The sequence below is a fragment of the Cupressus sempervirens genome, chromosome 1 (genome assembly GCF_028749045.1).
Source record: "Cupressus sempervirens isolate cs-2001-9-10 chromosome 1, ASM2874904v1, whole genome shotgun sequence".
In the NCBI taxonomy this organism is placed as follows: domain Eukaryota; kingdom Viridiplantae; phylum Streptophyta; class Pinopsida; order Cupressales; family Cupressaceae; genus Cupressus; species Cupressus sempervirens.
The window spans coordinates 439,925,702-439,942,831 of NC_143118.1; positions in this window are offsets into that span (position 1 = coordinate 439,925,702).

Genomic DNA, 17,130 nt, shown 5'->3' on the forward strand with positions numbered 1-17,130 from the left:
AAAAAATTGTAGGTTTGAGAGAGATGTGAATGGAACACTATACAATAAGGGTTGTGTGTAGCTATAGTCCCTGCGTATCTTGAGTAGGTCTAAGTTGCTTATGGTGAGGTAGGTCTAAGGTGTATCTGTGAATGACTTTGGAAGTGGTTCTTCTTTTTAAAAAAACTCAAATGGTAAATTCCAAACCATGATGAGATTGTCAAAGTTAATGTAGCATTCAATGGGCTTGTAAACAAGTAGGACTATGAGAGAGTAGTGGAGGAGAATGAAGAGAATTTATGATAGATCAAGATTATAAATGGACATTAATGAGGTGGGGTTAAAGTTGAATCCTATTGCTCCTATTAACCCAAATTAGTAAGATTGATGATTTGGAAGGAGGGTATAGGAGTTTCTTAAAGTTTACAAATGTCAATTGTAGAGACCTAGTTGCTCAACTCCCAAATCTATAAAAATGTTGATTCACCCAACTACATGTTGCAGTGAAGAAGATGAAGTGTCTGATTTTGATGATAATCATGATGATGAATCTATGTATAATGATGTTTCTAACTCTAATTTTTATCCGAGAGAGATGTAATTAGATGAAAGAAATGAGGAAGTGCAACAAACTAATATTACTTATTAGAGTATTAAGAAGCCAAAACTCAATGTCAGAGCTAGAGTCCTCAAAGAGGCCTTCTAGGCTAGGATAAGGGAAGTGTTGTTGATGAACCTAGTGGAAATGATGACATGAAGGGACTTCATGCTCTTCTTGAAGGTGTGGAGAATCCCCCTAATCATAATTCTAAGTCTTGTACAAGGATAGAGATTCTTAAAAATGTGGATTTACATTAGCTAGATGGATGTTGGGATCTAGGATTTGGGTTTAACTATGAGGAAATTCCAGAGTTATATGTAATACTTTACCTACCTTAGAGTTTATCTTATGCCATTAGCTAGAAGTTTTGCTTAAATTCGAAGAACAAATACAAGACTTGAGAAGCTAGGAAACCTTGACAAGAGGCATGCGGCCTTTTTGACAATCCATTTATTATTATAATAACTTTAAAGTATTGAAAAAGGAAAGTGAAATACTTAGATTCTTTTTAGACTTTTATGGTTCTTGTTTACCAAATTCAATGGTGGAATGGTGATCTTGCCATTAATCAACATCTATGTCACCACTCTGTAGAGTTTATTTAAGATGAATACCATCCTAGTTAACATAAAATCATTTAAAATATAGCTCATCATAATGCTCAAGGTTTCTTAAAATTTTCAATGTCGCTAAAGAATAGTTTGCATATACAATTGAGACATTTGGACAATCTTTTTGGATAAGCTTGTCATTGCTTTGAGAGAGTCTTTTAAACTTGAATAGACAATCAATATCATCAAAATCACATGAATCATTACTTGGATGTTTAGATAAATAGAATGATGAACATCTTATGGGAAAATTGTATTGAATTTCTAGACTCTTCTTTTTATTTTCTTGAATTAACAAGAAACCAATATTTGAGATACATTAGAGTTGCATAAATCTTAAATTCTTGAATTAACAACAAACCAACATCAGCAAAACATTAAAGTTGCATAAATATTGAATGTTAGTGAATATATAATCATTATAAAATAACATAGTGCAAACATTAAAAAAAATAACCAACCTCAAGGAGGCTTTTTTAATTTCTTGGATGATCAGAGGTTCAGAAGGTTTGACCATGTTTATGGATATCCCCAAGCCAAATGGAAAATTAATCAAGTCCTAACAATAAATAAAGTTACATCTCTACATTGACTACAATAAAACTATAAAATACAAACCAATCTTGAGTGTTAGAATCATAAACCTCCTTAAAATCCTTGAACCATTAGGTCTGAGTGCTTAAGCTCAAGTTTACAATAATTGGTATCTACTTGTGTATAAAAAATGAGGCATTCAAAGGCTGTGGAATTGACAACAATAAAACTCATTCCAAAAATTTAGTTTGCAAGTCTACTTAAATATGTTGGCAAAAATGATAGGCCATATGCTTCAGCTTATCAAAGAAAGTAATACAATCTATCAAAATCATAGAAATATCATTACATCCTCAACTAAATAGATTATATCCTTAAGATCTTCATTTCATATTATGTCTGCCTATATGAAACTATAAAAAAATCTAATTTTTAGAAAAGAAAAATGCATTTAAAGGCCACACATATGTTGGAAGGAGCTGATTTCTCTTATTTAGAAACCATGCAATACAATAAGGCTGATCATTAGATAAACTATCTCATGAAGAGAGACAATTGCATGGAATACACAAACTAATTTTTTTTGAATGGCTTATCAATGTAAGTGAACATATTTAACAGGTGTAATTTATTAGTTTAAAACCCTTAGTAAAACTTTTTATTGTGCACTATGGAATGGGGGAGTAAAATTCACATGGGAGAAGTTTGAAAGGTGCCAAGGAAGAATGGTGGAAGGGGAAACATTCAAACCAGTGATTTGATCACAAAAATATTTGCAGTACATTTGAAAAAGAGGAGGAATAGGTGAATTTTATCTATTGTGGAAACAAGAAAGAAATGAAAACCATCACGTTAAAGATAAAAATCCCAATAGCCATACCTACTGATCCGAAGCTGCATTCTATGCATTTCAAAAGCAAAATCACTTGGAAAAATAATTAAACATAGCTATAGTAATAATATTGACACCATTGTGACGAGCGCATGCCAAATCCATGTATAGTAGGTTGTATAAAGTACACATGGTTTTCTTTCCATGACCTAGGCATACATGTTTTTAGCAGAATTTTGTATTCCAAAAAATAAAAGACTACCAAGAAAATAAGTTTAGACCAATGAGACAACTGCAAATTTGAGAGTAAAACTAATATTTAATAGAAAATGACAAATGATGGTTATTTGAAGGGATTACTTTCCTTTTTGAGTGATTCCCAAGGCATCCTTAAATGAAAAAGTTAGGTGAAAACATTAGTCCCTGCCTATGGGCAATAGGGACTAACAAATTGATATTTCAATTATCAGTAGCATACATTAATCTTCTGAAGAATCAGTGATTAGTGATTAATATGTGATGATTACAACTAAAAGTTAAACTTTCTAGTAAGATAATAATGAGAGTGTACCTCATGTCTATCCTATATTGTCTTCCTATAGATGTCGTATAGTAGCTCATCAAGCCCACCATGGTATACAAAAGAGCTCTCTTCTACATTGTACGCTTTCTTCCCACACCTTTCTTCTTTTCCTATGTTTCTCCCATCACCAAAATATGTGTTTCAAAAAATATTGACATTGAAATAATAATAATAATAATGGATAGACAAGCAATACCTAAGATAAGGAATAATAGTACATTTATGTGATGTGTAAAAGATAGGTAGCATATGGACCTCATTTCTAAACAAAATAATAATAATAAAAAGATGGACTTTAATGTAATGATTTTTTGTTTCAAGAGTGGGAATCTTTATTTAGACCCAATTGCTAATTTTTTCATAGATAGATCTTACATTAGGTTAAAAATGTAGCAACTTCATGGTCCTATATTAATTTTATTTAAATTGAGAAGAGCCATAACTCAGTATTGATGAACTTAATTTACATTTGGCAAAGAAAATAGTAGAACTTATTCTGTAGCATATCCTAATATCTTAATAGAAAGAGTGACTCAACTCAATAAATTATATCTTAAAACTTTGAGATGTCAATATGATTTAAATTATTAACTGTTGATTCCAAAAAAAATCTTTTGAATATTGAACTATAGAAATCTAAGTTGAAAAAAAATGATAAGCCTTTTGAAATCAATCCAAATACTTGAATGGAAAGAAATCAAAGAGTGGCTTATAGACATCCCAATGAGAGAGAAACACATAGAAAAATTTTACAAGATGAAAACCCCATATAATACCTTTGACACATTTAGGAATCCTTTTGGTATGATGGTTTCTAGGCTTCACAGCCAGTTGGGCCTCCACATGATCCCATGGACATGACACTGACAAGTCGGTCGGCAAAGTGCCCAAACTTCCAACTAGCACTTTAAGCACTTGATGTGGCTCAAGTCCTTCCTTCCCACTAAATCCTCTTTCTTCCATTTCACAACCCTATAGGCAATATCCTTTCTTTTTGTCCTTTGAATCTTACTAATTAGGGTTAGATTCTACTCCTCCTCATTTAAGCTCAACAACAATGAAACCACCCATAAAGCTTTTAGAGTCATTTTTATTTTCTTCAATATCAACACTCAAAAAAAGGGAACCCAAGAAAATAACATAGGAAGATAAGTTGAAGAACCTAAAATAATAGAATTCTAGCTTAGCTCCACACCCAAGACTCAACGTATGCCAACTGATCTACACAAAGCCACAATTGGAAAAGCCCTAGTACACAGGTGAATTTTTCCTTGCGAGAATGACGTCCCAATTTTTCTCTCACCCATGCTCATACCTTTAGTATTACCCATGAATGAATGAACCATTTTATTTTTTACCCATGAACGAAAGAATTTTTTTTTTGTGGTTAAAATTCAACTTTGAAAAACATAGGTTGGTCAAAATTTTGACCAAATTGGGCATAGAATTCTTTTTTTGACCAATGCAGGAATGAAACAAAAAAATAAAAGGATTCATAGCTTTGGTCAAATAATTTGGTAAAAAAAAGTGCAATGTACTAGTGGTTCTATAGAGAGAGGAGAGTAGAGAAGGAGAGTTTTCATGCACAAATAGGACATTCATGGTGATCAAGGTATTATGCTTTGAGTTTTATAACAGAATCAGTTAAAGGAGAATAGAGGAAACAAAACAATGGACATCAAAGAGACATATGATTAGAAAGGACCAAGTATAAATTAGTATAGAGGTGATTTGACATCAAGCAATAGAGTGTTAATCACAAGATCATTGTTGATACATTCTAAAAGGTGAATGAGTTAAATATCTTAACATAGTAGTCCTAATAGGTTGTATTGAAATCCTCTAACAAGGTGCTTACTTAATTGTGAGTTAAAGTCCTTTGATTAGGCACACTTATAATAGGGTGCTGAAAATCCTTTAACAAGGTAAGACCTAATAATCTTTTGTAATCTTTTAACAATGTAAACTTTTCACAGGGCAGTTATTATTCCATGATCAAACATTGTAACCTTTATTAGATACACTTTATTACTATAGCAGTGAAGATTTGTGGGTGTCATACCCACCCTAGTTTTACATTTTATTTGGAGGTTTTTTGGGTAATCATTTCTTGTGTCATACATGTGTGAATGCTTACTTGTTTACATACATGTACGGTATTTCAGTTTACTTGTTGAAAATGTGAGATGGATGTATGGTGAATGTTTTATGGGTATAATTTTCAAGCACTGATTGATCCACCCACCCCCCCTCCCTCCCTCTCAGATGTTACCTTTCCTATTTTAATTCTAATAGGTTTATCTTTATAGTTAGGTAGTGAATGGATTAGAGTAGGCTCAATTCATGGTTAGTATCTTTGGTCCAAGTTGTGTTTAGCATCATAGGTCTCTAGACTAGGATTTTTGGGTTTTGTGCCCTAGGATTTGTGAAAAGTTGGAATAACTATCAAAACTAGTCTTTAGAGTGTTTTTCCACCTAAATACATAATTGAGAGGTCATAAGTTACCATTTGGTTAATAATTGTTTAAAATTATAAAAGTTGTCAACAATGTTGTAATATTGTGAACTTGGTCTAGAGGAGCAAAATGGGACATTCATGTAATCTAGTGATGTAAAGTATAAAGCATGCCTAGATGACCTACTTGGACCATATCCAACCTAATAAGAAGATCCCAACTCCTAAATGATAGAGTTCCTCAAAGATGCAAAATGTTATCATGACATTATTTGCAATTCTTACAAAGTTGCATGACAACAATGCCAAAAAGTCCCATGGCATGGAAAAAGAGGTTGGATGGCTATGATAACTGATTGCAAAACCTAGAGATTCTTATATGACCTTGAATAAGACCATTTTATAAGGTTGGACATTGTAAGGAGGAAGTTTGGGCATTGAAAACCATGAATTTTGTCATAGTTTTGATAGTTTTTGTGCTTTTGGATTACATGCTTATCATAATGAATTAAATATAAGATTTTGGCTTTGAATTAGTGGAGTTCATACTTGTATAGTTATTCTCGATTTAGATAGCAAGTTTTTAGGTGGTCATTTAAGTATATTTTCAAATTCATTTGTAAATACTCTATGTGTTGGTCTAGTTTTGACCACTTTTGTAAGAATGGCTCCCCCATGAGTTCCTACCATGAGTTCTTGATGGATTTAAGGGAAATGAGAGTGGATCTAGTGTACATAGCATATATAAATGCTTGAGCCCTAGAAAGATGCATACTTATTTTTAAAGTGATTCCCTAGGCAAGTCTCAAATACTTGGTTAAGAAATTGCAATGTTGGCAAGAAGCATTATGAGGTTTGAAATTGATAAATACTTAAAACCAAAAGCTATAGAACAAAGAGTGGTGGGTCATGAAGTTATGTAAAAGAGGAGAAAGTTCCAAAATAAGTTTTTCTAAGGGAATGATTAGACCCTAGACAATGTTATCATCCATATTGAGAAACCCTTATTTATAGGCATAAAATTGCTTTCAAGGGTATAGATGGCTTGGAGACTTGAAACCAAAAAATTACTTTAGATTTTCCAAAAGGGTATTCAAAACCATAATTTTTTTGCCACCTTTTTTGGATAAATTTAGATTTATGGTCTAAAAATTGAAGTATGCAAGCTAATCCAATTAGGCCTATTTAGTATAATTACGATAGTTTTGCAAGAATTGGTTAGATCACTTGTTGATGTTGAATCTAGAAGGTGGGGTGATGTTCAAAAATTCATAAGGGAACCCCTCAGTCCTTCTAGTGGTGGGAATAGTGAAGAAGGATAAAAAATTATAGTTGGCAAAGTGGCTTGAAGAGACATCGATGAGTGTAAGAAGGAATCTCATTGGTGTATCTAGGTAGGGAGCAGTTAGAGGATGGGATATCAAAGGGAACCCTAATAGGATAAGAGAAAACCTAAGCAAGTCCTTGAGAAGCTAAGGACTAAGCAAGCTACCTACCCAACATTACATCATTAGAGGGAGTAGTAAAACTACCAGATAGTACACAGGCATCCACTCCACAACCACGACTGGCTACTCATGAGGGAGGGAGCTATCATAGGTCTAGAGTTAGGTCTAGGTTTCAATGCCCTTGTGGCACTTTTAATGTATATTTTTGAGATAACTTTCAAGCTTTTGGATTTTATATTGTATTTTATTGATCATTATATATATGAGATATTGGATTTGAATTATGGCATTGTATATTTGTCTCTTTTCTTGCTCATGTTATGGATATTTATGAATATTTCAGCACTTGTCCTTATGTTTCCATGTGATTTTGGTATGTATTCTCATGTTTATGTTTATATCCTCATGGATATATCTCTCTCATAGATGTTTTATCTCTCATGTTTATGATGTAGACTTGTAATTTGAAAAATTAGTACTTGGATAGATTAGATTATTTGCATGTATATTGATGATACTACTTTGGAGGAGTATCCTAAGAATTGGAGAGTATTGACCTGTTGCATTCATGACTATGTTTTTCATTGATGTCAACATAATATGGTTTCTATAAAAACTATGTAAGTAGCGAAGATAGATCTTAGTCAATGAGCAATGGTTTGATTGTCTAGTGATGCACATTCATGGACATGTTTAGCACAATTTCCTAATGATGTGGTTTAGTGTGTAGAGTCTAAGTCAAAGACATATGAAAGTTGTACCTAATTTACAAAGAGTAGTTCACCGAAAAAGCATTAGAAAGTAGTACCTAATGTTTATTTGCTATCTTGCATCTGAGTTGTAATGAGAAGATGTGTAGTGAAGAAGTGATAGAGGACATTTAATTGGTGACATTAGAAAGTGCACAAGCTCTAGTATTGCACATGTGAATTTTTGTATAGAATGTGAGCCAATAGTGATATTACAATTGTAATTAATCAATTATCTTATTATAATTAATTGGGAAAGCCTTAAGGCCAACTCAAGGAATTAATTTGAAGATATGGTATAAAGGAGAGATATTTTCCTTATTTATAATGTGATAATGAGTTTCATGATCATTGTATGAAGTGCAAAGTACAAAATGGAGCAGAGTGATTAAGGATTTTTGTAAGCGATCCAAGGGATTATTGGATGTGATATTTGTGATCTAATTACAAGATTTGAAGGAATATAAGTCTAGTTTATAGGACATAGATAGAGAAAGGAATTAAATTTCATCTCTATTATTATACAAGGAATAATATTTTTTCATGAATGTTGATGCTATGAGAAAATATTGTAAAACAATGTTATGACTTTGTTTGTCATTGATGACAACATAGTAAGACTGACAGAGTAGTAGACTACGATCTATGTATTGAGGGAATCACATTGCATATCTGCCCATGCACAATTAACAACATATACTACAACATGTATTTAGCATATGGTCAAGTGCCTAGAACCATAATTGATAGCATATAGAAGATATTAATGATTTACAGAGATTTGCAGGGAAACAAAGCATTGCGAAAATAGTCTCTATTGTATGATCCATATAAGCACATTGTGTTTCAAATAAAGGGTTTCACAATTAACTAGAGGTAGTACACTAACAAATAATGATGTTAGCAAGTGTGTAGGTATGAAAATCATGCATTTGAAAGTTTGGAAACAACGTTGAACCGAAAACATTAATTAAATGTTTATTTCATTTAATTAAATATGGAGCCAACTCAAATGAATGTTAAGCGTATGAAGCCAAATCTAAATATTAATAATTGAGTATGGTGTAAAGGAAATGTGTTTTCCAAGTTCTAGAGATTGTAATTATGATCAAGAAGCAAAGAAGACTTGTGAATTGTCAAGTAGAAGAGCAGAGTAATCTGCTAATGTGTGTAAGTGACTTTAAGGGTTACTAATGAGTTCTGGATCTATTTGCATGATCTAAAGGTGAGGGATTTTTATGTACTAGATAGAGGAAGAGAAAAGAGATTGTTTCACATCTATTATTCTAAAAGGAATAGTACTAAGATCAATTGGATAGTGGGTTCATTGTTCTAATCCTAAAGCTATTTGGACAGTGGGTTCAATTGTCTTCTTCAACTCCTAATAGGGTTGGAATATCCTAACAGGGATTCAAAATCTCCTAATAGGGACTCTTTGTACTAAGCATTGTAAAAAATTCCTAACAAGTTTTGTCCTCTAACAAGGAATATTTAGATTAGTACATTATTCTATGGGCATTACTCCAATCAAGGTTTTCCCTCTGATCAAGGGTTTCCCTAGTCAACATATTTGGTGTATGTGTCTATGTGCATTTCTATATGATTTCTATTTTCTTTAGTTAATAAATTAAGAATTGTTTTAGATTGATACATAAATAATTCACCCCCCCCTCTCTCAGTTATATTGGTGAACTATTACTTATAACAATTGGTATCAGAGCCTCAAGTCCTTGAAAGAAAGTCTAACAACTTTGGGAGATCCATGGAAAATATGTTTCAAAAAGAAAGTCCTAGATTCGATGGCACAAACTATAACAACTGGAAGGATAAAATGAAGACTCGTCTCTTATGCATGGGACTAGGATATTGCCTTCTGACCAAGACATCCAAAAACATTGCAAAAGAAGACAATCTTGAAACCTACACCAAAGAACAGAGAGAAGTATTTATGTGCAACATAAGGAAAGTAGAAGCAATACTATCAGCATTACCTGAAAGTGAGTACAATCAGGTAAAACTACTTAAAACATATCATGAAATTTGAAAAAATTTAGAAGCTAATTATGAAGGTGATACACATGCAAAACAAGTTAGATTGCAAAATTTGTATTGCACAGTTCAAGATGCTAGAATGATGGAAGATGAATCTGTAAGAAGCTATGTTGGAAGAATATCTAAGATTGTTGCAGGAATCACATCTCTTTAAGGAAAGAAATCTAATGATGAAGTGATATGGAAGATCTTGAAAAGCTTGACACCACCTTTCAAGTCAGTAGCACAAATGATTCAACTGATGATACCTTGCACTACTACTTTCACCAAAGAGACATTGCTTGGTAGATTGGAAGCTATAGAATTTGATTTGAAATAGTTTAGAGAATTGGCAAAAGTTGAGACAACATTCAGTGCATTAAACATCAACCTGGTTTAGCAAGGAGCACAAAAACATAGGGAGACATTGCTACTTGCAACAAATCCATTGAAGAAAAGATCCAAGAAGGAGTGGCTCTTCTTGTGGAAAGAGAAAAAGATGGTAAGAATATCTTTAAATGCTAGACTTGTAATGAATATGGTCATTATGCATCTAAATGTCCAAAGAGAGAGAGAGAGAGAGAGAGAGAGAGAGAGAGAGAGAGAGAGAGAGTTTAACGGTAGATTCAAATCTAGAAGATCTAGAAATTGTTTATGTATATGCTAATGAAGAAGAAGATGAAGAAGAATTTGATCAAAGAAAAAGTGAAGATGAATTAGGATTTGTAGCTATAAAAGAGGATGATCTTGATAGAGAAATTAGAGAAGAAAGTGTGTTTATTTCACAAGTTAAAAAGAAAGATTGGATCATTGATAGTGGTTGTTCACATCACATGATTGGTGATATGAGCAAGTTTATCAAATTCAGAAGCTATGATGGAGGAATTGTTAGACTAGGTAATAAGGTAGCCTATCATATTACAGGAATTGGATCTATAACACTTGATGGTAAAAAATATATTGATGATGTTTATTTTGTTTATGGATTGAAGCATAACTTATTGAGAGCTGGAAAACTTATGGACAAAACAGCTACAATTTGGTAATGATACATGCATTATCAAGAACAAGGGAAACTAATTGGTATTGACATAAAAACAAGAGGTAATGTATTTTAGTTAAATTCCACTAAAATAAAATGTTTAGTAGCAAAGATTAACAACAATTGGTTATGGAATAGAAGATTTTGTCACATTAACTTTGATAACATTGTGAAGGCCAGTAATACACTTGTTGTGAGAGATTTTCCCAAGATCTCTAAGCCCATGGACACCATTTGTAAGGAATGTATTTTGGCTAAGTAGAAAAGAGTTTCATTTCTTAGCAAGAAATTTTGTACTACACAAAAGCTATAATTGGTACACACAAATCTAAGTGGTCTTGCAAGAACAAGAGGATTCTATGGAGAAGGGTACTTTGTGACTTTGTTGATGATTTCACTATAATGATGTGGGTAGCTTTTCTTAAAGAAAAATTATAAGCATTTGAGAAATTCAAGATATTTAAGAATAAAGTTGAAAATGAATCTCGAGTTAAGATCAAAAGCTTAAGATCAAATAGAGGAGGAGAATTCACCTCTAGATAATTCAATATCTATTATGAAGAACATGGTATTAGGAGACAACTATCCTCACCCCATACACCTGAGTAGAATGAGATTGCTAAAAGAAGAAACAAATCAATTGTTGAAGTAGCAAGAGCTATGTTATTTGAGAATGATGTACCAAAGACTTTTTGGAGAGAAGCAATCGATATAATAGTATACACACTGAATAGAGTGAAGATTAGGAAATGTATGGGCAAAACTCCCTATGAATTATGCTTTGGTCAGTCACCATAAGTCAAGTAATTTAGGATATTTGGAAGCAAATGTTACATTAGAAGAGATGATTATATTGGTAAATTTGATCCAAGGAGTGATGAAGGTATGTTTCTTGGTTATTCATTGAAAAGTAAAGCTTATAGATGTTTCAACTATAGAAAAAAAACTATAGTAGAGTGCACAAATGTTAAAGTTGATAAAAATTTTGGTACCAAGGAAAAGATAATAGATTAAAACTCTGATGGAGATGATTACTCTAGAAAGGTTGACAAAAGTAATGAGTTATTTCTCAAGACTAACAATGGCTTGTAGAATAATGTGCAAATTGAAGATGTGAGAGAAGAACAAAGCATAGTACCTAAGATAAGAATTAAAGTAGTAACTCCTACTCCAAATAGAAACATGATAAGAAATCATCTTATTGATCAGATAATAGGAAGTAAAGAAAAAGGGGTAATGACAAGGAGTAGAATTAATAAAGAACTATGTATAATATCTCAAGTAGAACCAAGAAGCACAGATGAAGAAATCAAATATAATTATTAGAAAGAAGCAATGAAGGAAGAACTCCAATAGATAATTGAAAACAACACATGGGAATTAGTTCCTAGACCCAAGGACAAAAATGGCATTGGCAATAAATGGGTATTTAGAAATAAAATGAATGAACAAGGAGAAGTAATAAGAAACAAGGCAAGACTTGTGTGAAAAGGCTACTCTCAGCAAGAAAGAATTGATTATGAAGAAACATATGCACCTTTAGCAAGAATGAAAGTAGTCAGAATGTTCCTATCATATGCATCAAACAAAAATTTTAAGGTATATCAGATGGATGTTAAGTCAGCATTCTTAAATAGAGAACTTGAAGAAGAAGTCTACATTGAGCAACCAAAGGGTTTTCCTTTAACAAAAGAAAAGGATATGGTTTACAGACTAAAGACAGCATTGTATGGATTAAAACAAGTACCAAGAACTTGGTATGCAAGGTTGGACAAATACTTAGCAAAACTTGGATTTTCTAAAGGAACAATAGATGGTAACTTATACTTAAAGAAAATAGAAGATGGTTTGTTGATAATTATTGTATTTGTTGATGACATCATTTTTGGTGGAAATGATGAAACTAGTAACGAATTCTTAGAGGACATGAAGAATGAGTTTAAAATGAGCATGACGGGTGCAATGAAATTTTTCTTGGGATTGCAGATTGTTTAGAAAAAAAGAAGGTATCTTTATTTCTCAAACCAAGTATTTTAAGGATTTACTATAAATATTTGGTTTAGAAAGTTGTAAACCTGTTGGAACTCCTATGGTAACTGGTCATAGATTATCTAGCAAAGATGAGATGCCTACTATTAAGCAAAATAAGTATAGATCTATGATTAGAGGATTCTAGTATCTAACTCATAGTAGGCCAGATATAGCCAATGTAGTTGGAATTATGGAAAGAATTCAAGCTAATCCTAAGGAATATCACTATGCAGTAGTGAAAATAATATTTAGATATCGAAAAGGAACATTAGACTATGGTATTTGGTATGATAGAAATAGTGACTTTACTCTCTGTACCTATATAGATGTTGATTGGATAGGAGACAAGGATGATAGTAAAAGCACTAGTGGAGTGGAGGAGTATTTTTCCTTGGAGGAAGATTAGTTTCTTGGCTCAGCAAGAAGCAAGATTGTGCCTCACAAAGTACTATAGAGGTAGAGTATTTTGTAGCAGCAAACAACTATAATCAAGTAATATGGATGAAGAAAATGATGAAGGATAATGGAATCACATTCACAAAACCTATTATCATTTAGTGTGATAACACAAGTATAGTCAACATGTCTAAGAATTTTTTTTGCATTCTAAGACTAAGCACATTGCTACAAAATATCATGCGCTAAAAGAAAAAGTTGTAGAGAAAGAAATCATATTGGAATACATCAACACTAAGGAACAAATTGTAGAAATTTTCACAAAGGCCTTACCAAAGGACACATTTGAATCCCTAAGAGGTCTACTTGGGGTTATGCCCCTACCTAGCTTAGAGTAGAAGATGTAGAAGTGCATCAGTCTAGGGTACACAAAACCATTGTTAGACTAGACTGAATGCTAATGCTTCCTCAGTGGGGGAGTATCTGTGATGAACAGAGTCATTCATGGACTCTTGGTAATAGGTAATTAGTATACAAAAATATCTTTAGATACTTGTGTTACTCAATCATATGCAAAAATTGTAAAGCAATAGACTGGCTTGTGGTCATGCTAATAGGTTGTTATATGTCCAACTTATGTACTATCTTTGACATTGATGTCAATGGGGGAGAGAGAGTGATATGAAAAACATTAGAAAGAGAGAGAGAGTGATATAAACATTATAATGGGAGAGAAAGGGATATGAGAAAACAAGAGAACATGCACTATGGGGGAGTAGTGTTACATGAAGCAAGATTTGATTGATAAAGAAAACTCATTGGTATTCTTGGAACTAGATTTTTTTCATCTATGTTTCCATCAATGCAAAAGGGGGAGATTGTTAGCATGAACGTTGATGCTATGAGAAAATGTTGTAGAACAATGTTATGACTTTGTTTGTCATTGATGACAACATAGTAAGACCGATAGAGTAGCAGACTAAGATCTTTGTATTTAGGGAATCACATTGTGTATCTACCCATGCATAGCTCATAGCATACACTATATCATGTATTTGACATATGGTCAAGTGCACAAAACCTGAATTGACAACATATAGAAGATATTAATGATTTACAGAGACCCACAAGGAAATAGAGCATTGGGAAAATAGTCTCTATTGTATGATCAATGTTTGGAATAAAGGGTTGCATTGTTAACTAGAGGGAGTACACTAAAAACTGGTGATGTCAACAAGTGTGCAAGTACAAAAGTCACACATGTGAAAGTTTGGAAACAACTATGAGCTATCAACATTAATTAAATGTGCATTTCATTTAATTAAATATGGAGCCAACTCAAATGAATTTTAAGTGTATGAAGTTGACTCTAAAGATTAATAATTGAGTATGTTATAAAGGAAAGTTGTTTTCCAAGTTCTAGAGATTGTAATTATGATTGAGAAATAGAGAAGACTTGCAAATTGTGAAGCAGAAGAACAGAGTAATTTGCTAATGTGTGTAAGTGACCTTAAGGGTTACTAATGAGTTCCAGATCTATTTGCATGATTTAAAGGTGAAGGAGACCAATGTACTAGAAAAAGGAAGAGAAAATAGATTGTTCCACATATATTATTCTAAAATGAATAGTACCAAGATCAATTGGATAATGGGTTCATTGATCTGATCCTAAAACTATTTGGATAGTCGGTTTAGCTACCTTCTTCAACTCCTAATAGGGTTGGAATCTACTAACAGGGATTCAAAGTCTCCTAAAAAGGACTCTTTGTACTAAGAATTCTAATAGACTCCTAATAGGGTCTATCCTCTAACAAGGAATATTCAGATTAGTACATTATTCTATGGGCATCACTCCCACTGGGGTTTTCCCTTTGATCAAGGGTTTTCCTAGTCAACATATTTGGTGTATGTGTGTATGCACATTTCTATATGATTGTTGTTTTCTTTTGTTAATAAAGTAAGAATTATTTAAGATTGATACATAACTAATTCAACCCCCCCCCCCCCCCCCCCCCCCCCACTCTCTCAATTATATTGGTGAACTATTACTTCTGACATAATACATAGATCATTTGGACAATGGATTCATTGGTCTTAACATTGAAGCTATTTGGGTAGTGGGTCTAGCTATCTTCCACAACTCTGGGTTGGAATCTCCTAACAAGGATTCAAAGTCTCCTAATAAGGACTCATATGTACTAAATTTATTCATATAATCCTAACATGGTCCATACTCTAACAACGAATATTTATATTAGTACATCAGCTAGTGGGCATCATCCCCATTGGTGTTTTCCCTCTTATCAAGGGTTTCCCTAGTTAACATATCTAGTATTATTGTGTATGAGTATCTTGTTGTAGTTTCTGATTATATTTCTCATATGGTTAAAGTTTAATAAGGTTGATAACTATGATATTATTTGGATAACCAATTCAATGCCCCCCCTCCCCCCTACCCCCCCCCCCCCCCCCCCCCCCCTCGCTCTTAGTTATATTGGTGGGCTATATACTCTAACAATTGGAATCAAAGCATTAGGTCCTTGAAGGATAAGCTTAACAACTTTAGTAGATCAATTTAGTAGATCGATGTCAAATCTATTCAAAAAGAATATTCCTAAATTTGATAGAGCCAAGTATGATAGTTGGAAGGAGAAGATTAAGAGTCATCTATTGTACATGGATCTACTTTATTGGATCTTGACAAAGAGTGCGAAGATGATTGTGAAAGAAGAAGAACTTGAAGGATGTAGTGAAGAAGAGAGAGATATATTCATGTGCAACATGAGATCTAGAGAATCTCTACTATTAGCTTATACATATAATGAAATTGGTCAGGTAAAATAACTTAAAACATCTCATCAAATTTGGAAAGCATTAGAATCTAATTTTGAAGGTGATACATATGCAACAAGAATTAGATTGCATAATTGGATATGTGCATTTCAAGATGCTAAGATAATGGAAGATGAATTTGTAAGAAGTTATATTAGTAGAACATTAGAGATTATTGCCAGAGTTGCCTGGATTTCCTCTAGAAGCCCCATCAAAATTGAGTTTGAAATAACCCTCACTTGGAGGAATCCACTTGGTTTGAGCATGGATAAGAGGAATCTTGGATGGACACAATGGAGCAAGAAGATGAGGGAAAAGTAAACCCTTCCACTGCTGAATAATATGGCCATCCAAAGGAGAAAAAACATGATTACCCTTATATTTACTTACCAAAGCATTAACAAGCTCAACAATTGATCTCTCTAATCCTTCCAAAAATTGAGGTATTGGAGATGACGTCTATCTAAAAATTCTCTTTTTTCTTTCCCACCAAATTTCCCATACTACAGATAAAGGGATGCACTTCCAAAGACATGAAAACATTGATTTAGAATATAAGATTGTCCATGCTTGGAATAAATCTCATAGAGAATTAGGTAATGGCATATGGAAATTAAGCTTATCAAGGACAAAATGCGAACAATCTTGGGAAAAAGGGAAATTTAAGAGGAGGTGGTCTATTGTTTCTATAGTTTGTAGATAGAGCGCACAGTTAAAGGGATTAGATATGTTCAATCTATAAAGGCGGTCACTAGTTAAGATTTGGTTCTTTAGTGTAAGCCATGCAAAGAATCTTGCTTTTGGAAAAATTGAGCTATTCTAGTAGAATTCAAAAGCACGATAAGTGGTCTGATTATGTTGGTTGTGTTGGAGAGCCAAGTATCCTAGTTTAATAGAGTATTTACCATCTTTAGTTGGAACCCAAAAGAGGCAATCTAGATGATAAGATATAAAGACATTCCTTTTAGCTAGTAATTTTTTAAAAGAAGCAACTTGATTGTGAGAT